Source organism: Arachis ipaensis, chromosome B3 (genome assembly GCF_059453495.1).
Source record: "Arachis ipaensis isolate K30076 ecotype BB chromosome B3, ASM5945349v1, whole genome shotgun sequence".
NCBI lineage: Eukaryota > Viridiplantae > Streptophyta > Magnoliopsida > Fabales > Fabaceae > Arachis > Arachis ipaensis.
Genome location: NC_142438.1, coordinates 104207430 through 104233012, shown reverse-complemented (window position 1 = coordinate 104233012; position 25583 = coordinate 104207430). Strand labels below are relative to the sequence as shown.

Here is a 25583-nt window from a genome sequence, read left to right as displayed (position 1 = left end):
CACCCAACGAATTAATCTCGGTTTTGATTCTTTTTTTGCCAACAAGTACTTTAGTGCCGCGTGATCCGAATATACTACTACCTTGGAACCAAGAAGATAGGCTCGGAACTTGTCCAACGCAAAAATAATAGCTAAAAGTTCCTTTTCGGTAGTAGTGTAGTTGGATTGGGCTCCGTCTAATGTTTTGGAAGCATAAGCTATGACATAGGGAATCTTACCCTCGCGTTGTGCTAACGCGGCTCCTATCGCATAATTCGAAGCATCACACATGATTTCAAAGGGTTGAATCCAATTGGGTCCTCGTACAATAGGGGCTTGTGTCAATGCTATCTTGAGTTTGTCATATGCCTCTATACATTCCTTGCTCATCTCAAATTCGGTGTCTTTTTGTAGTAATCGAGAGAGAGGTAAGGCTACCTTGCTAAAGTCCTTGATGAATCTCCGGTAGAATCCTGCATGTCCAAGGAAAGAACGGACTTCCCTCTCGGAGGAGGGGTAAGGTAAACTGGATATGACATTTATCTTTGCCGGATCTACGGAGATGCCTTCCTTTGATACTATGTGTCCCAAAACAATGCCTTGTTTGACCATGAAATGACATTTTTCAAAATTTAAGACAAGGTTTGTTTTGGTGCATCTTTCTAAGAATTTTTCAAGGTTACCTAAGCAATGCTCAAATGACTCACCATACACGCTAAAATCATCCATGAAAACTTCCATCGATTGCTCTAGAAAGTCCACAAATAGGCTCATCATGCATCTTTGAAACGTTGCCGGTGCATTGCATAGGCCAAATGGCATACGCTTGTAAGCATACGTTCCAAAGGGGCAAGTAAATGTGGTTTTTTCTTGGTCTTCTAGAGCAATATGAATTTGGAAGTATCCGGAGTAGCCATCAAGAAAACAATAGTATGATTTACCGGCTAACCGATCAAGCATTTGATCGATAAACGGTAGTGGAAAGTGATCTTTTCTTGTGGCCGCATTCAATCTTCGGTAGTCTATGCATACTCTCCAAGAATTCTGCACTCTTGTTGCTATAAGTTCACCACTTTCGTTTTTGATTGTTGTCACTCCGGACTTCTTTGGCACTACTTGGACCGGGCTTACCCATTCACTATCCGAGATAGGATAGATGATGTCCGCTTCAAGTAGCTTAGTGACTTCTTTCTTTACCACCTCAAGAATGGTTGGGTTAAGTCTCCTTTGAGGTTGTCGGACCGGTCTTGCTCCTTTTTCAAGAAATATACGGTGCTCGCATACTTGGGGGCTTATTCCCACTAGATCCGCCAAACTCCACCCAATTGCCCTTTTGTTTTTCCTCAATACATTAAGCAATTTTTCTTCTTGTTGAGGAGTTAACTCTTGTGCAATTATCACGGGTAGCTTTTGGGCTTCATCAAGGTATAAATACCTTAAGTGAGGTGGTAGTGGCTTCAATTCCATCCTCTTATCATTCCTTGAAGTTTGAGTTTCCGGATGGTTTGTATGATGTGTGGTATTTAGTTCGCTTGACTTTTCATTTGCTTCGTCGACCATGCACTTCTCATCTAGTCTTGCAAGATGCACTTCGGCTACTATGTTGTCGATTGGGTCACACCGAAATAGAGAGTGGTTTTCCGGTGGATGCTTCATTGCTTCCTCTAAGCTAAAGCTTACAATTCTTCCATCTATTTCAAATGAGTAGTTCCCCAAGTAAGCATCAAGCTTAAATCTAGAAGTCCTCAAGAATGGCCTTCCAAGTAGGATAGATGATGCTCTTTCGGTTTCGCTTGACGGCATTTCAAGGACATAGAAGTCAATCGGAAACACCAACCCCTTTATATTCACCAATACATCTTCCGCAACACCTGCTACGGTTATTATGCTTTTATCCGCTAGGACAAATCTTGCCGTCGACCTTTTTAGTGGGGGCAACTTCAATACCCGGTAAACGGAGAGCGGCATGATGCTAACACATGCTCCGAGGTCACACATACAATTTCTAAATTGAACTCCATTGACGGTGCAAGTGACCATACAAGGGCCTGGGTCATCACACTTCTCCGGTAATGTTCCCATCAAAGCGGAAATAGAACTCCCCAATGGGATGGTTTCCAATTCAAGAATTCTATCCTTGTTTATGCATAAATCTTTGAGGAATTTGGCATATCTAGGAACTTGATGGATGGCATCAAAGAGGGGGATGGTTACCTCAACTTTCTTGAACATTTCTACCATTTTGGGGTCGAGTTCCATGCGCTTTTTAGCTTTCTTTGCAAGTGTTGGAAATGGAAGTGGTTGAGCAATTTCTTCTTCCAAGGTTCTTTTGGCCTTGGTTGTCTCCCTTGTTGGTTGGGCTTCATCCTCAACTATGGCTTGTGGTGTCTCCTCTTCCACTACCTCTTCTATATCTATTCCCTCTTCCTCTTGGGCGGTTGTGATAGGACTTGGGTCCTTTGCTTCCTTTTCTTTTAGTTGTGTACCGGATCTAAGGGTGATGGCATTGATGCCCCCTTTTGGATTTGGTTGAGGTTGAGAGGGAATGACACTTTGGATTGGGGGTTGAGGAGTGGGTGTCGATGGTGTATCCATGCGTGCAAGAAGAGCTTGTAGTGTAGAGGTGAGGCCGGTGAGGCCGGAAGCAAGTGTGTTTTGTAATTCCTTTTGGCCTTGGATAATGGTCCGGAGTGTTTCGTCTTGGTTGGAGGGGGTGGCTGCATATGTGAGTTGAGGAGTTTGTGATTGGTTGGGTGGTGGTCTTTGATGTGGTGGTTGATATGTTTGGTAGTTTCTTTGTGGGTTTTTTTGATTGTATGGTTGATTTTGTAAGTTGTATGGTCGGTTTTGTGAGAAATTTTGCGGGTTGTTATTCCATCTTTGACCTCCTCCATTGTTGTTGTTGTCCCTATTCCCTTGTTGATGATTGTCTTTCCAATTTTGATTATTGTGTCCACTTCCTTGGTTGTAGCCTCCCCCTTGATAAGGGTGTCCTTGGTTAGGATTACCTCCTTGGTAGTACCCTTGATTAGGGCGGTCATAGAAATTATGGGTAGCCGCCAAGGTGTTGTCTTCTTGAAGGATTGGGCACTCATCCGTGTGGTGAGAGTAGCAAGAGAAAATGCCACATACTCTTTGAGGGACCAATTGTTGGTTGTGTTGTTGAGGTGGTGGAGGGTGTTGTTGATATGATTGAGGTTGTTGTGGTTGTTGTTGGTTCAATTGGAGTTGCCTCAAAACGGATGTCATCTCATTTAAGGATTGAGTTAGAGCGGTGGCTTCACTACTAGTTGATACCTCGTTCACGGTCCTTGGACGGTTGACTCTTCGCCTCATATGTTGATTGGATTCGGCTAAGTCAATAATAAGTTGCCATGCCTCCTCCGCGGTTTTATATTTGGACAAAGAACCATTGCTAGAAGTGTCCAAGAGGGTTCTATCTTGCTCCCGCATCCCTTGACATATGTATCCAAGCAATACTTAAGTGTCAATCATGTGATTAGGGCATGCATCTAGTAGTTTGCGAAACCGTTCCCAATACTCATAGAGTGGTTCCGTCTCACCTTGCACAATACAAGACATTTCCTTCCTTAGCCTATCCATCTTTTCCGGGGGCAAGAATTTATCCAAGAACCCCCTTCTAAGTAGGTCCCAATCGGAGGTAACTTCACTAGAGAGGGTGTAGAACCATTCTTTGGCCTTATCCTCAAGAGAGAAAGGGAAAGCAAACAACCATATAGCAACTTCATCGGACCCTTCCCGTCTAGTAGTCGAGCATATGCGATGGAAGTCCTTGAGATGTCGAATAGGGTCTTGTGCGGGAAGCCCGTGAAACTTGGGTAGGAGGTTGATCAAAGCGGTCTTCAATTCAAAGTTCGCATTCAAATTGGGGTGAGTTACATGAAGGGGTTGAAGGACATAATCCGGTGCACCCGCTTCCTTGATGGTAACTCTCCTTGGAGCGTCCATGGTATTAGTACCTAAAACAAAAGAAGAGTTGTTAGTGAGATTGATGGGAGTATGATTAATGCCTTCTTTGAGTGACGGTTCAATGTTCACTTCTAGTAAGGTGGTTGAGGTGGTGAAAACCTCTTCACCTTTTCCAAATCTTAGCCGCCTCCGAGCTTGTCTAATATGAAACAAAGTTCGTTCTATTTCCGGATCAAAAGGGGTTAAGCTCGGATTCGGTTGTGAACGCGTCATGCAATGAAGGGGAAATGGAATTCATTGTAACGATGAGGAGTTAGTCAATTGAGTAGTTTACAATGAAGTGCAACTATGTACATATATACATACTTAATCCAAAACAATAACATGGCACACTAAGCAACTTCCCCGGCAACGGCGCCATTTTGGCAAATGAATTTTTGCCGGTATAGAAATTATCAAATGATCAATCGTAGTATAGTCTAAACCGACGCAAAATCCTTCATCAAACAAATCTACAATCTATATCCGAGAGTACTAGTCTCCCGAGTCGTTCTCCCTTGGAATTGCCAACGTGTGCATCTTATTGATTTAGTAAGCCTTGTTGGAATTCCTTGAAGGTTTTAGCAAGGTAATGAGAAACAAACAATCAATTATCAAAAGACTTGGCTTAGGGTTGGCATTAGAAATTCTATCCTTATAGTCCATTCAATGTTGACAACAATTAGGCCTTGCTTCATTTAGTTATCCCCTAGGTATAGAGGGAGGTCAAATGAAAGCAATCAACTTGAGTCACAAGTCCTAGCTTCACCTTATGGGAATCTAGCTTTAGTGCACTCCAAGCCAACTAGCAATCCCTAATTCCAAATCAACTATTGTTACAACTATTCAACTTCTTCCAAGGACCAAACCCTATGCCAAGTGTGAAAATTCTACTCCATAGCTAGTGTTGTCATTTTATCAAACATGTGATGAGCAAAAAGGAAAGTCATAGTAAAATGAGAAGGAAAGTCGAATTGAAAGTATTGCAACACAAAGATCTAACAACAAGTCTCAAAGAGTAGCAATGAAAGTCCAAAATAGAGACGAAATCCAAAATTACAAAGTTGAATTCTAGATCTATGAGAATTGATCAATTGCATCTACTACTTGAAATTGGAGAAGAAAATCTATGACATGAACAAAGTGGAGTGAGAATTGTAATGGATCTCACAAAAAAGTCATTGAAAATTCAGAAATTAGATGAGGATGAACCCTAGTGAAGCTTGGAATCTCCCTCTTCTTCTCCCAAAAAGTGTAACTAACTCTCCTCTCCCCCAAAAAATATCTAGCTCTAGAAAATGAACTAACTAAGTGTCTTTAACCCTTGTTCCTTTGGTCTTCTTAAGCTTTTCCCGCCAAGGTGTTTCTCCAAGAGTGGGATCCTTAACTGCCTCCACGCCTAAGTCACGTGACTTCTTAAAAAATCATATTCGCAAATCGGCGCGCACGCGCAAGGTACGCGCACGCGCCGTTGAGGCGTCTTGTAATGTGCGCGGAGGCGTGATGTACGCGTGCGCACCCATGAAGATCCTGGCTTAGCCGCTTCTCAAGCCGGCTCTTGGCTTTGGCTCCACGTTGCCCTATCCGCGCGGGCGCGCCAAGTGCGCGCACGCGCCCATGCGGAAATTTCCAAAGCTTAATCCTCATGCTTCCTTCCTTTGTACCCGTCTTCCTTCTCTCTTTCGGTCCATTCCTACTCTATATCCTGAAACCACTTAACACACAAGTCACGGCATCGAATGGCATCAAGAGAAGATTAGAAATGTATCTATTTTAGTGCGAAATAAGCATGTTTTCATTCATGAGGCGAAACTAAGAAAGGAATGCGAAATCTTGTATTTTCATATAGAAAGTGTGTGGAATCATTGATAAAACCCCTGAAATCAGCACAAGATAAACCCTCAAATTGGGGTTCGTCAAGTCACATTGGAGATAAAGTTTTCATTCCTCGGATGAATTTAATTCGGAGTGATGCTGGGATACCTTTCAAATTTCAACGGAGACAATTTCCTATAAACTTGTGTTTTGCAATGACTATCAATAAGAGTCATGGTCAAACTCTATTCAGTCTTGGACTATTCTTGCGTCGACCAGTATTTTCTCATGGTCAACTCTATATTGCTATTTCTCGAGTGAAGAGCAAAGATGGTTTAAGAATTTTGGTATATGGCGAGAAAAATGATGATTCTACTTTAACTCAGAATGTCGTATTTAAAGAAGTATTTGATAAGATTTTATAATTTATTTTGTTTTGTTTTTATATTAATGTTATTTTATGTGGTGGTTATTTTTTGTAATGATACTGCTTTGTTGTATTAAATATAAAGATAAATTAAAATGTTAACCTATTTTATAAGATTCAGTTTATTCAAATACGTTTTAATAAATTATTTTTCTATTTACTAAATTGTATTTTTATGAAAATATCTTTAAAAATTTTTTTAATTGGTAAAATATTTTTTTCTTAATATACTCTTCAATAATTTTTTATTTATTAAATTCTAATTTTACCAAAATTTCTTTAATAATCATTTTTATATTTTACTATTAATTTTCTAATATCAATGCACATTTTTTAACATTGAATAAAAAAATTCTTACCAATATTAATATGTATAATAATTAATAATAATAATTAATAAATTAATAAATAATTAACAAAACAAATTCTTTCAAATCAATAACCCACTAACCCTGAAATCCTAAATCCACTCTCACCTCTACATCAGAGAAAAGAGAGCAGCCACCCTCCACCAATTATTATTACCGTTTTAATTTTGATTCTCTATCCGTTTTATTTTTCATTTATATTTTTGTGGTAAATTGCTAAAAGAGAATTGAAAAACATTTTAAAATATTATAATATAATATATTCACAATAAAAAAAAGATAATTATAAAAAAATAGCAAATTAATGGATTACATGCTCACATATAATCTTTTCACACTTTTTAAAATTGACCGAATTAAAAAAATTAAATGATTTTTGAATTTATAAAAAAAATTCATAGGATGTATATTACTAAATTTACACTTTACTATTTCTCATCCTTTTCTTTTAATTATTTTTTATCTTTTTTTTCTTCTTCCTTTTAATTTTTTACTCTTTTTATATTCTGTCTCTATTTTGTTTAACATATCTTTCACTCATTATTTTTTTAATATGTATGCATTTTGTTTTATATTATTTTTTGTTATTTATAAATCATAAAGTAACCTGCGCGTTTTATTTTAACTAATTATATTTACTCATTCTAATTAAAATATCAAATTATTTATTTTTCATATCATGTATTAGACCGTGCAATTGCACGCGGCATCGACTAGTATATATATATTCTTCGAGAAACAGTTTATTTTTGTCCGTTTGAGGAATAAAGTATTGTTAATTTAGATTTGATTGTGTACATTTCTTCGGGTTTCAAGGTTGTGGTGATTAGCTTAAGGATGTTCCTAATGGTAGGTTCAATTGGCTCAATGACTTTACATTTAAACCCTATTATTTTTGCCCCAACAAAAATCTATTGCTGCATTGTGTTTGTTCTGTATTTTGTTATTTGCACTTTATTCTGGAATTGTTTTTGGTTGAAATAATAAGTATTGCTTGTTGGTAGCTTATTGATCAAGTTACTATGGATATTATTTGAGGTTCCATTTGACTATCTCTGGCGGTGGACTTTGGGCCGCTAACAATGTTGTGGAAGTAGAAATGGAGGTGGCTGAGCTTCTCTTTGCGGAGGCCTAGAGATGTCAGAGAAATGCTTCGATAGAAGCGAGGTTGTTTGGCTGTTACATGGGAAGTGAAGAGGAAGAAGAGGACGGTGAGTGTGGAGAAGAAGGTTAAGGCTTTGGCCATGGTGATGGTTGTTAATAATAATAATAATAATGGGGTGTGACTTGTGATTTGTGATTTGTGTGTTGTGAGAAGATAAGGTAAGGGTTGCATGTATTTATAGTGAATTATACAGTACAGTTCTACGGAGACAATGTGAACATTGTGATTTCCCTGTAAATGGAGATTGAAACTACTTTATTGGCTCATATCTTTTTGTTTCCAGAATTTCTTTCTCTTTATTTTGTTTATTTTTTAGTATTCTATTGTTAGTCTTGATGCTTTTTACAAGTTTTCATGGTACCGAGATTCCAATCAATGATAAGAATTTTTTTTATTATCTTATGACTGATTAGAGGATAAATATTAATCTTTTAGTCCTATCTCAATTAGTTATCATAAAAGAGAAATACAGAAGTATTTACTGCCATTTACTGCCCCAAGTTGCATCAGGTTACTATATCCTCTAACTTGTAGAATCTATCTGAAGGTGTATGGCAGAAAACCATCCTCATGAAAAATATGAATCAAGTTGGTAAAATAGATTACTTCAGATCTGGCTTCAAAATTACATTACTTTACAAATATACAAGTTGTTTACAGTTGAAAACTGAAAAGGTTGGAAGTTGCAATTTGTCACAAAAGCTGGATGTTAACATTTTCTTGTTTGGATCTCTCTCCTGCATGCTCTCTTCGTCTATTCCTTTTTCTTTAGCTTTTTTGTTGGCTTTTTGCAGGCTATAGCTGTCGCACATGAAGTTATTAGGCTAGTACAAAATGTGGCTGATTCGTATCATACCCTTGGACTTGTCTATTATGACCTTGAGGATTACAAAAGGGCGATGGATTTTTACATGATTGCTGCTCATTTGACTCCAAAAGATTCATGCCATTGGAAAATGCTTTATGACTGACCTAGGAGAGATGTTTTATTATTTTTTGAGTAAACTATCGTTTCTACTCACGAAAGTTTTAAACGCTGACAAATTTACTCACAAGAAAAGAAAATTGCCATTTGCACTCATAAAACTTGAGTTTCATATAACAAAATTATCCAAATACTAAAAAATTATTTTAAAATCTCAAATGACCCTTCTCCTAACCCTAATCTCAACCCCCTTCTTCCAAATCTCATCCATTCCTTTATTCTTTTCAGAAATTTCACCACCTCCTTCACCAACACCACCACCATTTCCACTGCCACCAACCGTCAACCTCACCTTTCTCTTTCTCCACAGCCATAAACAACAACGATAGTAATGATCCTTTGCTTCTTGCAACCTTTGCTTCCTGCAACTGCTCATCTGCTCTATGCCTTGCGTTCTTCTCCTCTTCTATCACAAACACGTCGCTACTCATTCCTCTTCTCAACCACCTCCATTTCGATGACCACCACTCTTTCACTATCTCTTACCTCACCACTAAGTGCGGTTTATTCCATGAAAACGCTCTCAGAGCACACAAACGTGTTCTCTTTGACACCCCATCAAGCCAGATTTCGTCATCTCTTCTTCAAAGTTCACGGTTTCTCACTCTCCCAAATCACCACCATCATGTGCAAGATTCCTGTGTTACTCACATGCGACCCCACCAAAGCGATCTTGCCAAAGTTTCAATTTTTAGCATCTAAAGGTGCTTCTTCTTCTGACATTATATTGAAAGTGATGGAGGAAGGGTGGTGATGGTAATGGCGGTAATAAAGTGTTGATAGGATTTGGGATTAGAGAAGTGATTATGAGAAGTAAAATTAAAAGTTAGAGTGCAGTTGTTGTAGTATAGTGGAGAAGGAGGAATATGAGGCTGACGGTTGGTGACGGTGGCGGTGATGATGGTGTTGGTGAAGGAGGTGGTAAAATTGAATAAAAGAATAAAGAGAGGGTTGAAATTTGCGAGAGGGGTATTGAGATTAGGGTTAGGAAAAGGGTAATTTGGGGTTTTTAGGTTATTTTTCAACGTTTGGATAATTTTGTCATATAGAATCCATCTTTTATGGGTGCAAATGGTAATTTTCTTTTTTTGTGGGTAGATTTGTCAGTGTTTAAAATTTTCGTGGATAGAAATGGTAGTTTATGCATCTTCATCCTTAATTAGTTATGCTTCTGGAACTATTCAGCTGCATGAATTCTCATTCCCAGTTGAATCATGAAAGTTGTTAGAATTTCATCTACTAATATGTCCACATAATAAATAACCTATGCAGGAAAAATATGGGGAAAATGGTTCATAATTAACTCAATTTTCCATTTCAAAATATCTCTGTTAGTTTTACCTCATTGGAGTTTGTCACCTTTTAAAAGTACCCGAATCAATATATTCATTTTTAAAATGCTTTTCTGTTCGAAGAGAAGAAGTTTAATTACTGAATTGAGAACCTTTTCCAACTGCAGAGAACAAGGTGATATTTTTCAAGCCAGTTACTGCCTTTCAAAAGCAATAACAGCAGATCCCAAGGACGAGACTCTTAGGAAAGAACGTGCGATATTTTATGTTAAGCTTGGACATTATCAAAAAGCTGCTACTGCATATGAGCAAGTACATCACCTTTGTCCTGGGAATGTTGAAGCACTAACAGAAGCAGCTAAGGTTTGTCTTTAGCTCTGTTCTAAGTCAGAGATGCTGCTTATTTTGTTGCCACTGTATATTGTTAACAACAGTGATTCTTCCTCTTCCCCAGCTGAGATTATGATATTTGCGTTTTCATTATTTGATCACTTCTAATTTTGACCCAATTATTTATTTAGAAGTTGACTTTCATTGTAGAATTTATCTTTTACTACTTTATTTTAGTGCTACCAAAAATGTGGCCAAGTTGCCTGATCAATCCAAATTCTTTAAGATTATCTCTAAGGAGTGGTGTGCGAATTTGTGACTCGCACAACTAAACCGGCAAGTTCACCGAGTCATCCAAGTAATATCTTAGGTGAGTGACGGTCGAATCCCACAAGGATTACCGGATTGAGCAAGCTGTGGTTCTCCTGCAGATCTTAGTCATGCGAATAGAAAGATAGTTGTTGTTTGTTGTAGGCACATAAATAAGCAATAACAATAAAACGTAGAAACAGTAGTGAGAGATCAGTTAAGGCTTCGAAGATGCTTATTCTTCTGGATTAACACGTCATACTAACTACTCAAACGATGAATGATTCCTTCAATGGCAAGGCTGTAAGTGATTAAGCCATGGGTCGTGGTCATTAATCTTCTCTGATCCAAACCAAACGCCCGCACAGGCTAGATCAATCTGGGAGAGGGTGAAGCTCGCGCAATTCAATCTCTGATGATCCTTCTCAAAATGCCATAGACAAGGTCGGATCTTCTGGATTGGAGAAAGAAGCTCTGTGATTCTAGCCCTTGGAGCCACAAGAACCTCAATTACCCCTGACTAACGGGATTTCATGTCACATATCCCAATTATCCCAAGTAACTTGTTGTTACCCATGATGCACTCTCAAGCTATAGCTCAATACTATCCGGGTTAGGACTCGTAAAGAACTCATGTAGAAAAGGGGGTCATACTTTCGTTTCACCCCAAATTCATAAGGATAAAGAATGACAATGCATCATAGAATAGAATCAAACATAGATTGAATTAGAAAAGTAATTGTATTAATCCATAGGAATCAGCAGAGCTCCTAACCTTAACCTAGGAGGTTTAGTTGCTCATAATGTATAGAAATAATGTGTATGTACTTCTCCCCTCTTGGGAGGCATAGTCCTCAGGAGGAAGGAAGTCCCTTATTTATAATAAAAACTCTAAGACTAAACCTAAAAGATATTGTTTAAAAATTACAAAAAGGACATAAAATAAAGCTAAAAAGTGCTAAAATCCACTTTGGTGCCCACTTAGTGAGTGTTTGGGCTTATGCCTGGCGTTCAAATCAAGTTCTGGGCATTTCCTGCTACTTGGCTGGCGTTGAACACCAGTTTGGGCATTCAACTTGGGAGGTTGGTCCTGTTTGGGCGTTGAACGCCAGAAAGGGAGTAAGTTGGGCGTTCAACGCCCATTTTGGACAGTCATTTCCAAAGAAAAGTATAGACTATTATATATTACTGGAAAGCTCTAGAAGTTATCTTTTCAATGCTATTAATAGCCTATCAATTGGACCTCTGTAACTCCAGAAATACTCGTTCGAATGCACGGAGGTCAGGATCTGACAGCATCTGCTATCCTTTCTGTGCCTCTGAATCAGACTTTGCTAAAACTTGCCAAATTCATCCAAAAATCATCTAAAATCATAGAAAAACACAAAAATTCAAAGTAGCATCCAAAAAGTTATTTTTGCACTAAAACCTACTAAAACATAATAAAACTTAACAAAATATACTTAAAAACACTAAGAAAATAGTGCCAAAAAGTGTATAAAATATTCACTCATTAGAACACCAAACTTAAACTGTTGCTTGTCCTCAAGCAACCAAAACGAAGATAGGACTAGAAAGAAGAGGAAGATACAATAAGTCTCAAGGTTTTCAATGAAGCTTAATTCCAATTAATTGAATGGGGCTATTAACTCTTTTCTTCTGAACAATTTTGACATCTCACTTTCCTTTGAAGCTCAGAAGCATTGGTCTCTCTTGGAACTAGAATCCAAATAATATTATTGATTCCCTTCTTTTAGCTCTTCTTGATTCTTGAACACATCTTCTTTTGGTGCTTTGCACCTTTTGAGCCTAGCCGTGACTCTAAGTGTTTTGGTTTCCCGTATTACCACCAAATATATAAACGCCACATGCACTTAACTGGGGGAACCCTTTGGATTCAAATTTAGCTTTGCTTAAATTTTTAGACAGTGGTGCCCAGAGTTCTTAAGCGTACTCTTTTGCCTTGGATCACGACTTTAACTGCTCAGTTTCAAACTTTTTACTTGACACCTTCACACCACAAGCATTTAGTTAGGGATAGCAACTCAATTGAGCTTTTTAGGCCAATTTTTGACCCTCCTAACCATTGATGCTCAAAGCTTTGGATCCTTGCTCTTTTGATTTTTTCTTCTATGAGCATTCTTTTTTTTTTTTGCTGCTTTTTCTTGCTTTAAAAATCAATATTTTTATTTTTCAGATAACTAATAATACTTCTCTAAATTCACTGTTCTTCAAGAGCCAACATACTTAACTTCAATATCAATTATGCACAGTTAATTCATGTATTCAGAAAATAAAGATAAGGCCACCACATCTTAAGTATTGGAATAACTCATGATATAACTCGAAATCTTATGCATTTTACTACTTCTTTTCAAAAAAGTTTGTTTTAAGCTTAGTGGGCAATTCATGAGACATCTTATTATAACCATAAAAATTTTTGAAAATTTTAAAAATAAACTACTAAAGCAAAATTTTGAAAAAGATCATGCAAAAGCTAGAATAGAAAACAGAAAATAGAATAAAATACTGAAAAATAGAAAGAAAAGGGGGGGTGAAACTCAACCACCTCAGTGCTGATGATTGCTTAGGGTGTGCTCTTCTGTGAAGATGATTGGTATGCAAAATTGTTACTCTGAGGTTGTAAAATTTGTTGCTTGTTCTCTCCCTGGGAATGGCGCCAAAAAACTTGTGCACAATACCATGGTCCAAACATAACTTCACAACTTCGCACAACTAACCAGCAAGTGCATTGGGTCGTCCAAGTAATAAAACCTTACGTGAGTAAGGGTCGATCCCACGGAGATTGTTGGTATGAAGTAAGCTATGGTCATCTTGTAAATCTCAGTCAGGCAGATATCAAATGGTTATAGTATTTTCGAATAATAATAAAAAATAAATAGAAAATAAAGATAAAAATACTTATGTATATCATTAGTGAGAATTTCAGATAAGCGTATAGAGATGCTTTCGTTCCTCTGAATCTCTGCTTTCCCACTGTCTTCACCCAATCAGTCTTACTCCTTTCCATGGCAAGCTTTCTGTAAGGGTATCACCGTTGTCAATGGCTACATCCCATCCTCTTTGTGAAAAAGGTCCAAATGCTCTGTCACGGCACGGCTAATCATCTGGAGGTTCTCGATCATACTGGAATAGGATTCACCCTCCTTTTGCGTCTGTCACTACGCCCAGCACTCGCGAGTTTGAAGTTCGTCACAGCCATCCCTTCCCAGATCCTACTCGGAATACCACAGACAAGGTTTAGACTTTCCGGATCTCAGGAATGGCCATCCATGGATTCTAACTTATACCACGAAGACACTAATAACTCGGACTCGGTCCCCTGTATTAGATATCTAAGAGATATCCATTCAATCGAGGGTAGAACAGAAGTGGTTGTCAGGCACGCGTTCATAGGGGAATGATGATGACTGTCACGATCATCACATTCATGTTGAAGTGCGAATGAATATCTTAGAAGCGGAATAAGTTGAGTTGAATAGAAAAACAGTAGTACTTTACATTAATCCTTGAGGAACAGCAGAGCTCCACACCTTAATCTATGGAGTGTAGAAACTCTACCGTTGAAAAATATATAAGTGAAAGGTTCAGGCATGGCTGAATGGCCAGCCCCCATGATCTAAGAACTAGACGTCCCAAGATGTCAAATACAATAGTAAAAAGTCCTATTTATACTAAACTAGTTACTAGGGTTTACAGAAGTAAGTAATTGATGCATAAATCCACTTCCGGGGCCCACTTGGTGTGTGCTTGGGCTGAGCTTAAAGTTTACACGTGCAGAGGCTTCTTCTTGAGTTGAACGCCAAGTTGTAACGTGTTTTCGGCGTTCAACTCTGGTTCGTGACGTGTTTCTGGCGTTTAACTCCAGACTGCAGCGTAGAACTGGCGTTTAATGCCATTTTTCATCGTCTAAAATCGGCCAAAGTATGGACTATTATATATTGCTGGAAAGCCCTGGATGTCTACTTTCCAACGCAATTAGAAGAGCACCATTTTGAGTTCTGTAGCTCTAGAAAATCCACTTTGAGTGCAGAGAAGTCAGAATCCAACAGCATCAGTAGTCCTTCTTCAACCTCTGAATCTGATTTTTGCTCAAGTCCCTTATTTTCAGCCAGAAAATACCTGAAATCACAGAAAAACACACAAACTCATAGTAAAGTCCAGAAATGTGAATTTAACATAAAAACTAATGAAAACATCCCTAAAAGTAACTAGATTCTACTAAAAACATACTAAAAACAATGCCAAAAAGCGTATAAATTATCCGCTCATCACAACACAAACTTAAATTGTTGCTTGTCCCCAAGCAACTGAAAATCAAATAGGATAAAAAGAAGAGAATATACTATAAATTCCAAACTATCAATTAAACATAGCTCCAATCAGATGAGCGGGACTTGTAGCTTTTTGCCTCTTGAATAGTTTTGACATCTCAGTTTATCCATTGAAGTTTAGAATGATTGGCATCTATAGGAACTCAGAGTTCAGATAGTGTTAGTGATTCTCCTAGTTCAGTATGTTGATTCTTGAACACAGCTACTTTATGAGTCTTGGCCGTGGCCCTAAGCACTTTGTTTTCCAGTATTACCACCGGATACATAAATGCCACAGACACATAATTGGGTGAACCTTTTCAGATTGTCACTCAGCTTTGCTAAAGTCCCCAATTAGAGGTGTCCAGGATTCTTAAGCACACTCTGTTTTTGCTTTGGACCTTGACTTTAACCGCCCAGTCTCAAGTTTTCACTTGACACCTTCACGCCACAAGCACATGGTTAGGGACAGCTTGGTTTAGCCGCTTAGGCCAGGATTTTATTCCTTTAGGCCCTCCTATCCACTGATGCTCAAAGCCTTGGGATCCTTTTTATTTACCCTTGCCTTTTGGTTTTAAGGGTTATTGGCTTTTTGCTCTTGCCTTTTGGTTTTAAGAGCTTTTGGCTTTTTTTGCTTGCTTTTTCTTTTTCTTTTTTTTTTGCCATTTTTTTTTCTTTTTTTTTTCTGCAAGCTTTTGTATTCACTGCTTTTTCTTGCTTCAAGAATCAATTTTATGATTTTTCAGATTATCAAATAACATGTCTCCTTGTCATCATTCTTTCAAAAGCCAACATATTTAACATTCATAAACAACAACTTCAAAAGATATATGCACTGTTCAAGCATTCATTCAGAAAACAAAAAGTATTGTCACCACATCAATATAATTAAACTAAGTTCAAGGATAAATTCAAAACTCATGTACTTCTTGTTCTTTTGAATTAAAACATTTTTATTTAAGAGAGGTGATGGATTCATATTCACTACTTTAAGGCATAGACACTTAGACACTAATGATCATGTAATAAAGACACAAACATAGATAAACATTTAACATAAGAAAATGAAAAACAGAAAATTTAAGAGCAAGGAATGAGTCCACCTTAGTGATGGTGGCATTTTCTTCTTGAGAAACCAATGATGTCCTTGAGCTCTTCTATGTCTCTTTCTTGTCTTTGTTGCTCCTTCCTCAGTGCTTTTTGATCTTTTCTAATTTCATGGAGGATGATGAAGTGCTCTTGATGTTCCACCCTTAGTTGCTCCAATAATTGTGTGAGGGAAAATGTATCCCCTGAGGTATCTCAGGGATCTCTTGATTTGCAGTCAAATGTTCTATCACTGAGCTATAGATCCTTGATGGAAGCTTTTGTTTTCCCTTTAAAAAAAAACTATGCTTTTACCACACCAAACTTAGAATGTTGCTCGCCCTCGAGCAAAAGAAGAAAGAATAGATGAAGAAGATGTGGAAAAAACTAGGATTATGAGGAGGGAAGGTGGGGATCCTGTGGGGTTCACAGATCTTGAGGTGTCAAGGATTTACATCCCTGCACCAATTAGGCATGTGAAATGCCTTTGCATGCAATTCTGGCGTTTAAACGCCGAACTGATACTTGTTCTGGGCGTTTAGCGCCCAGATGCAGCATGTTTCTGGCGTTGAACGCCAGCTTCATGCTTGTTTCTGGCGTTTAGCGCCAGCCAGATGCTCCTTATTGGTGTTTGAACGCCATTGAACTCCTCTTCCAGGGTGTGCTATTTTTTTATGCTGTTTTTTATTTTTCCTCAATTTTTTCAGTTGTTTTTGTGACTCCACATGATCATGAACCTATGAAGACATATAACTAATAAAAAATATAATTAAATTAAAATTGGGTTGCCTCCCAACAAGCGCTTCTTTAATGTCAATAGCTTGACAGTGGGCTCTCATGGAGCCTCACAGATGTTCAGAGCATTGTTGAGACTCCCCAACACCAAACTTAGAGTTTGGATATGGGAGTTTAACACCAAACTTAGAGTTTGGTTGTGGCCTCCCAACACCGAACTTAGAGTTTGACTGTGGGGGCTCTGGTTGACTCTGTTTTGAGAGAAGCTTACTGTGCCTCTTTTCTATATTTATAGAAGGATGTCCTTGAGTTTTAAACTTAAGGGGGTCCTCATTCAATTAAAGGACTAGTTCACCTCTGTTAACATCAATCACAGCTCTTGCTGTGGCTAGGAAGGGTCTTCCAAGGATGATGGATTCATCCTCATCCTTCCCAGTATCTAGGATTATGAAATCAGCAGGGATGTAAAGGCCTTCAACCTTTACTAATATGTCCTCTACTTGTCCATAAGCCTATTTTCTAGAATTGTCTGCCATCTCTAATGAGATTTTAGCAGCTTGTACCTCAAAGATTCCTAGTTTCTCCATTACAGAGGGTGGCATGAGGTTTATTCCTGACCCCAGGTCACATAGAGCCTTCTCAAAGGTCATGGTGCCTATGGTACAAGGTATCAGGAACTTTCCAGGATCCTGTTTCTTCTGAGGCAATCTCAGTTGATCCAATGCATTTAGTTCATTGGTGAACAGGGGAGGTTCATCTCCCCAAGTCTCTTTACCAAATAAATTGGCATTCAGCTTCATGATTGCACCAAGGAACTTGGCAACTTGCTCTTCAGTAACATCCTCATTCTCTTCAGAAGAAGAATACTCATCAGAGCTCATGAAAGGCGTAAGGAGGTTCAATGGAATCTCTATGGTCTCTAGATGAGCCTCAGAGTCCTTTGGTTCCTTAGAGGGAAACTCCTTATTGATCACTGGACGTCCCAGGAGGTCTTCCTCCTTGGGATTCACGTCCTTCCCTTCCTTCTTGGATTCGGCCATGATGGTTATATCAATGGCCTTGCACTCTCCTTTTGGATTCTCTTCTGTATTGCTTGGGAGAGTACTAGGAGGGGTTTCAGTGATTCTTTTACTTAGCTGGCCCACTTGTGCTTCCAAATTTCTAATGGAGGACCTTGTTTCATTCATAAAACTCACAGTGGCCTTAGATAGATCAGAGACTAAGTTTGCTAAATTAGAGGTATTTTGTTCAGAGTTCTCTGGCTGTTGCTGAGTGGATGATGGAAAAGGCTTGCTATTGCTAAACTTGTTTCTTCCACCATTATTAAAGCCTTGTTGAGGCTTTTGTTGATCCTTCCATGAGAGATTTGGGTGATTTCTCCATGAGAGATTATAGGTGTTTCCATATGGTTCACCCATGTAATTCACCTCTGCTATTGCAGGATTCTCAGGATCATAAGCTTCTTCTTCAGAAGATGCCTCTTGAGTACTGTTGGATGCAGCTTACATTCCATTCAGACTCTGGGAAATCATATTAACTTGCTGAGTCAATATTTTATTCTGGGCTAATATGGCATTCAGAGTATCAATTTCAAGAACTCCCTTCTTCTGAGGCGTCCCATTACTCACAGGATTCCTCTCAGAAGTGTACATGAACTGGTTATTAGCAACCATGTCAATGAGTTCTTGAGCTTCTGCAGGCGTTTTCTTTAGGTGAATGGATCCACCTGCAGAAGTATCCAATGACATCTTAGCTAATTCAGACAGACCATCATAGAATATATCCAAGATGGTCCATTCTGAAAGCATGTCAGAGGGACACTTTTTGGTCAGTTGCTTGTATCTCTCCCAAGCTTCATAGAGGGATTCACCTTCTTTCTGTCTGAAGGTTTGAACATCCACTCTAAGCTTACTAAGCTTTTGAGGAGGAAAGAACTTGGCTAAGAAAGCCGTGACCAGTTTATCCCAAGAGTTCAGGCTATCTTTGGGTTGAGAGTCCAACCACACTCTAGCTCTGTCTCTTACAGCCAAAGGGAAAAGCATGATCCTGTAGACTTCAGGATCTACTCCATTAGTCTTAACAGTATCACAGATCTGCAAAAATTCAGTTAAGAACTGAAAAGGATCTTCGGATGGAAGTCCATGGAACTTGCAGTTCTGCTGCATCAGAGAAACTAATTGAGGTTTCAGCTCAAAATTGTTTGCTCCAATGGTGGGGATGGAGATGCTTCTTCGATGTAAATTGGAATTAGGTGCAGTAAAGTCACCAAGCATTCTCCTTGCATTATTATTATTTTCGGCTGCCATCTCCACTTCCTGTTCGAAAATTTTTGTAAGGTTATCTCTGGATTGTTGTATTTTAGCTTCTCTTAGTTTCCTCTTCAGAGTCCTTTCAGGTTCAGGGTCTGCTTCAACAAGAATGTTCTTATCCTTACTCCTGCTCATATGAAAAAGAGGGAACAGAAAAATAATAATAATAGGGATCTTTTTTACCCAGGTATAGAGGTTCCCCTGTGTGAGTAGAAGAAGAAAAGAATGTAATGTAAAGAAGGGAAGAAGAGAAAATTCGAACACAGATGGAAGAGGGGGTTCGAATTTGGGTGAGATGAAGTGTTAGTAGATGAATAAATAAATAGAAGGAGATGAGAGAGAGGGAGGATTTTCGAAAATAATATTTTGAAAAGGGGTTAGTGATTCTCGAAAATTAGGAATGAAATTAAATTAAAATTAAAAATTGAAACAATTAGTTAATTAAAAAGAATTTTTGAAAAAGAGGGAAAAGATTTTCGAAAATTAGAGAGAGAGAGTTAGTTAGGTAGTTTTGAAAAAGATAAGAAACAAACAAAAAGTCAATTAGTTAGTTGAAAAAGATTTGAAAATTAATTTTGAAAAGATAAGAAGATAAGAAGTTAGAAAAGATATTTTAAAATCAAATTTTTGAAAAAGATAAGATTTTAAAAAAGATATGATAGAAAGATATGATTAGAATTAGTTTTGAAAAAGATTTGATTTTTAAAATCACAATTAATGACTTGATTCACAAGCAATCACAAGATATGATTCTAGAACTTAAAGTTTGAATCTTTCTTAACAAGCAAGTAACAAACTTGAAATTTTTGAATCAAAACATTAATTGATGATGTGATTTTTGAAAATATGATATAAAAATAAGAAAAAGATTTTTGAAAAATATTTTTAAAATTTTCGAAAATAAATAAGAAAAATGAAAAAGATATGATTTTTTGAAAAAGATTTTGAAAAAGATAAGATTTTTAAATTGAAAATTTGATTTGACTCATAAAAACAACTAAGTTTTAAAAAGTTTTGAAAAAGTCAACTCAAATTTTCGAAATTTATGAGTGAAAAAGGGAAAGATATTTTTTTGATTTTTGAATTTTTAATGATGAAAGAGAAAAACATGAAAATGATGCAATGCATGAAAATTTTGGATCAAAACAATGAATGCATGCAAGAATGCTATGAATGTCAAGATGAACACCAAGAACACTTTGAAGATCATGATGAACATCAAGAACTTATTTTTGAAAATTTTATATGCAAAGAAAACATGCAAGACACCAAACTTAGAAATCTTTCATGTTCAGACACTATGAATGCAAAAATGTACATGAAAAACAAGAAAAGACACAAAACAAGAAAACATCAAGATCAAACAAGAAGATTTACCAAGAACAACTTGAAGATCATGAAGAACACCATGAATGCATGATTTTCGAAAAATGCAAAATGAATATGCAATTGACACCAAACTTACAATTTGACTCAAGACTCAAACAAGAAACATGAAATATTTTTTATTTTTATGATTTTCTAATTTTTTTTTGTATTTTTCAAAAATTAATTTGAAAAAGAAAAATAAGGATTCCAAAATTTTTAATATGAATTCCAGGAATCTTGCATTCTTAGTCTAAAGCTTCAGTCCAGGAATTAGACATGGCTCACTAGCCAGCCAAGCTTTCAATGAAAGCTCCGGTCCAAAATACTAGACATGGCCAATGGCCAGCCAAGCTTTAAGTGACAAATCAAGCATATAGCAGCTGATGGATTAGCAACAACTAGCTTGCTCTTGATAATGTTGGGTTGGAAGCCCCAATCCAAAAGAATTTAGACATGGCTTTGCAGCCAGCCGGGCTTCACATGCTTCATGAAACTCTAGAATTCATTCTTAAAAATTCTGAAGAACATAATATAAATTTTTTTTGAATATTAATTGGGAAAAACGAAAAAGAAGAAAATATTTTTGAAAATTTTTTGAAAACTTTTTTGAAAATAAAATAAGAAAAAAATTACCCAATCTGAGCAACACGATGAACCGTCAGTTGTCCAAACTCAAAACAATCCCCGGCAACGGTGCCAAAAACTTGGTATGCGAAATTGTTACTCTGAGGTTATAAAATTTGTTGCTCGTTCTCTCCCTGGGAATGGCGCCAAAAAACTTGTGCACAATACCATGGTCCAAATATAACTTCACAACTTCGCACAACTAACCAGCAAGTGCATTGGGTCGTCCAAGTAATAAAACCTTACGTGAGTAAGGGTCGATCCCACGGAGATTGTTGGTATGAAGTAAGCTATGGTCATCTTGTAAATCTCAGTCAGGCGGATATCAAATGGTTATAGTATTTTCGAATAATAATAAAAAATAAATAGAAAATAAAGATAAAAATACTTATGTATATCATTAGTGAGAATTTCAGATAAGCGTATAGAGATGCTTTCGTTCCTCTGAATCTCTGCTTTCCCACTGTCTTCACCCAATCAGTCTTACTCCTTTCCATGGCAAGCTTTCTGTAAGGGCATCACCGTTGTCAATGGCTACATCCCATCCTCTCTGTGAAAAAGGTCCAAATGCTCTGTCACGGCACGGCTAATCATCTGGAGGTTCTCGATCATACTGGAATAGGATTCACCTTCCTTTTGCGTCTGTCACTACGCCCAGCACTCGCGAGTTTGAAGTTCGTCACAGCCATCCCTTCCCAGATCCTACTCGGAATACCACAGACAAGGTTTAGACTTTCCGGATCTCAGGAATGGCCATCCATGGATTCTAACTTATACCACGAAGACACTAATAACTCGGACTCGGTCCCCTGTATTAGATATCCAAGAGATATCCATTCAATCGAAGGTAGAACAGAAGTGGTTGTCAGGCACGCGTTCATAGGGGAATGATGATGACTGTCACGATCATCACATTCATGTTGAAGTGCGAATGAATATCTTAGAAGCGGAATAAGTTGAGTTGAATAGAAAAACAGTAGTACTTTGCATTTATCCTTGAGGAACAGCAGAGCTCCACACCTTAATCTATGGAGTGTAAAAACTCCACCGTTGAAAAATACATAAGTGAAAGGTTCAGGCATGGCCGAATGGCCAGCCCCCATGATCTAAGAACTAGACGTCCCAAGATGTCAAATACAATAGTAAAAAGTCCTATTTATACTAAACTAGTTACTAGGGTTTACAGAAGTAAGTAATTGATGCATAAATCCACTTCCGGGGCCCACTTGGTGTGTGCTTGGGCTGAGCTTGAAGTTTACACGTGCAGAGGCTTCTTCTTGAGTTGAACGCCAAGTTGTAACGTGTTTTTGGCGTTCAACTCTGGTTCGTGACGTGTTTCTGGCGTTTAACTCCAGACTGCAGCGTAGAACTGGCGTTTAATGCCATTTTTCATCGTCTAAAATCGGCCAAAGTATGGACTATTATATATTGCTGGAAAGCCCTGGATGTCTACTTTCCAACGCAATTAGAAGAGCACCATTTTGAGTTTTGTAGCTCTAGAAAATCCACTTTGAGTGCAGAGAGGTCAGAATCCAACAGCATCAGTAGTCCTTCTTCAACCTCTGAATCTGATTTTTGCTCAAGTCCCTTATTTTCAGCCAGAAAATACCTGAAATCACAGAAAAACACACAAACTCATAGTAAAGTCCAGAAATGTGAATTTAACATAAAAACTAATGAAAACATCCCTAAAAGTAACTAGATTCTACTAAAAACATACTAAAAACAATGCCAAAAAGCGTATAAATTATCCGCTCATCAATGATTCACCTCCCTTTGGTGCCATTGATTTTAATATACACCTAGAGCTTGCTTTGCAATACCAAACTTAAAAAGTTTGCTTGTTCTCAAGCAAAGAAAACTTGGTTCCCACTTGGCGTTAAACGCCGGGACTGCTTCCCTCATGGGCGTTGAACACCCATGCTCTCCTCTCCCTACTAGCGTTGAACGCCAGTTAGGGGCACCCTCCGGGGTGTTCAGTTTCTCTCCTATGCGTTCCAGTTTTTGTTCTAATGGCTACATATGATCACAATCGTTAGAAAAATTAAGAAGACTATGAAAAACAATTGAAAATAAAATAATATGAGATCAAACTAAAATAACAGAAATAAAATAGAAAAGAAGAAAATACTATATGAAACTTATTGTTAGGTTGCCTCCCAACAAGCGCTTCTTTACCGTCACTAGCTTGACGGTCAACCCCTTTCAAGGAGGAAGATAGTCATAGAGGAATAAATCCTCACTCCTTACTGGGAGCTTCCTTTCTGTGCTCTCATGAATCAGCTTAATATGCTCAAGAGACAGGATCCTGTTCACTGCCTGAGGCAGGATTGTGCTTGCAGGGAATACTACCCTCGTCCCTGGTGAGAAGCTTTCAGTAGGAATATTTTTGTTTTTCCATCCCCTAGGCATCTTTCTCTTGGGACCTTCCTCCTTGGTAGATAGGGCACACCCAACACCAAACTATCAGGAAAAATTGAATTGGTTCTATCCAAGGGAGGAGGCTTTAGTATTGTACTCTGCATGCAAGTACCTCCTTTGTCAGGGGGTCTTGGAGGTTTAAAGGCCTTGAAGACCATGTAATCCTCATGTAACCTCAGCATCAATTCACCTCTCTCAGCATTAATGGGGTTTCTTCGCGTAGAGAGAGGCCTTTGCTTCAAAATCCCAGCAAAGGGAATCTTGATTTACAGCTTCTTGAAGACTTCCAAGAACTGTGAGTGGTGCTCATCTTTGGTCTCCTTTTGGGACTTCTGAGGGTGTGGTGTTTCAAGCTCTTGAATGGCTTTCATAGAGGGAGCACATGACAGGGTAACCGTAGCCTTTTTTGGAGCTTCTTTCTCCTCTAACCCTTCAGCAACTTGCACTATGCCTCCTTTGGTACGGCCTCTCCCCCCATAGTGAGGGCCTTGTAATCTTCTCTTCGATTTACCTCTGTGTTGCTTGGAAGAGTGAGAGGTCTCTTCAATTTTTTGGGAGGATTCCTCTGAATGACTACACTACACTTCTTAGGAAGCATCACTGTCTCTACTGCCTTTTAGTCCCTCTTGTTATTTAGTATGTCCTTCATGAATTTAACATATGAAGGCATTTTTTCAAGAGCCTCTACAAAGGGGATTTTGATCTCCAGCTTCTTGAATTCTTCTAAGAACTTGGAGAATTGCTTATCCTTTTCTTCTTACTGAAGTCTCAGAGGATATGGTAACTTGGCCTTATACTCTGAGGCCTTGGGAATTGCAAGATGAGTGTCCATAGTAATTGGAAAAGGGATTTTCAGGATGTCTAGGGAGGATGCCCTCTGAATTAGCATTTGTGTCCCCTCCCCTTTCTAGGCGTTGAACACCCTTGTTGACCCCTGCTGGGCATTGAACGCCAGGGTTACTCCCCTCTGGGCATTCAACGCCCTTGGTAGTGCCCTGGGTTACTGTGTTTTCACTCTCTGGTGTTTTCTCTTCATCCTGTGCTCTATTTTTCTGAAGTTGGGTATCCAGTGTCCTTCCATTTCTCAATTGGATGGCTTGGCACTCTTCTCTTATCCGTTTGGACAAATGCTGTTCAACCTGGTTCAACTGTACTTCTATATTCTTGTTGGAGGCTCGGGTCTCCTACAACACTTCTTGCAAACTTAGCAACTGTTGTGTGAGGGAGTGTAGCTACTGGGTTAATGATTCACTTTATTCCAGAGGGTTAGATTCAATGGACACTGTCTTGACCTCTCCTTTCATTGTAGTCTCATAAGATGAGTATAGATGCTGGTTGCTAGCGACTGTCTCAATGAGTTCTTGAGCTTCGTCAATTGTCTTTTTCATGTGTATTGAACAACCAGCAGAATGATCTAGGGACATCTTAGCTATGTCTGTGAGTCCGTAATAGAAAATGTCCAACTTTACCTAGTCTGAAAACATTTCCATGGGACATCCCTGTAGCATCATTCAGTACCTCTCCCATGCATCATGAAGAAACTCATTCTCTTCTTGTCTGAAGCCTTGAATGTCCAGTCTTAGTTGGGTTAGCTTCTTTAGGGGGAAGTATTGGTTCAAGAACTTGTCCACCAGCTTATTCCATATTTTCAAGCTTGATTTGGGCTGAGTATCTAACCACCTCTTTGCTTGGTCTTTTATAGCAAATGGAAAGAGCAACAGCCTGTAGACATCCTGGTCTACCCCGCTAGTTCTTACTGTGTCAGCTATCTGCAAGAATTCAACAAGAAATTATGTGGGTTCTTCTTGCGGGAGTCCATGAAACTGGTATTTTGCTGCACTAGGAAGATCAACTCTGGGTTGAGCTCAAAATGATTTACTCCAATAGGAGGTATACTAATGCTGCTTCCATAGAAGTCAGGAGCGGGAGCTATATAAGACCCTAAGAATCTTCTAGGTTAAGCACCCTCATTCTGATCCATAGTGATTTTAGTGTTCCTATGCAAACAAGAGACAAGAAAAAGTGGGAGTCTCTATGTTAAAGTCAAGAGAGCTCCCAGTGAGATAT

General features: G+C 38.3%; 1 non-coding gene across 1 annotated transcript; it reads left to right on the top strand.

The window, feature by feature from the left end:
* Nucleotides 1-18596: 18596 nt before the first annotated feature.
* On the top strand, nucleotides 18597-18704 carry LOC148571875 (small nucleolar RNA R71). Its single transcript, XR_015908538.1, has one exon. It is a non-coding gene; the product is annotated as a small nucleolar RNA R71 (small nucleolar RNA).
* Nucleotides 18705-25583: the final 6879 nt, after the last annotated feature.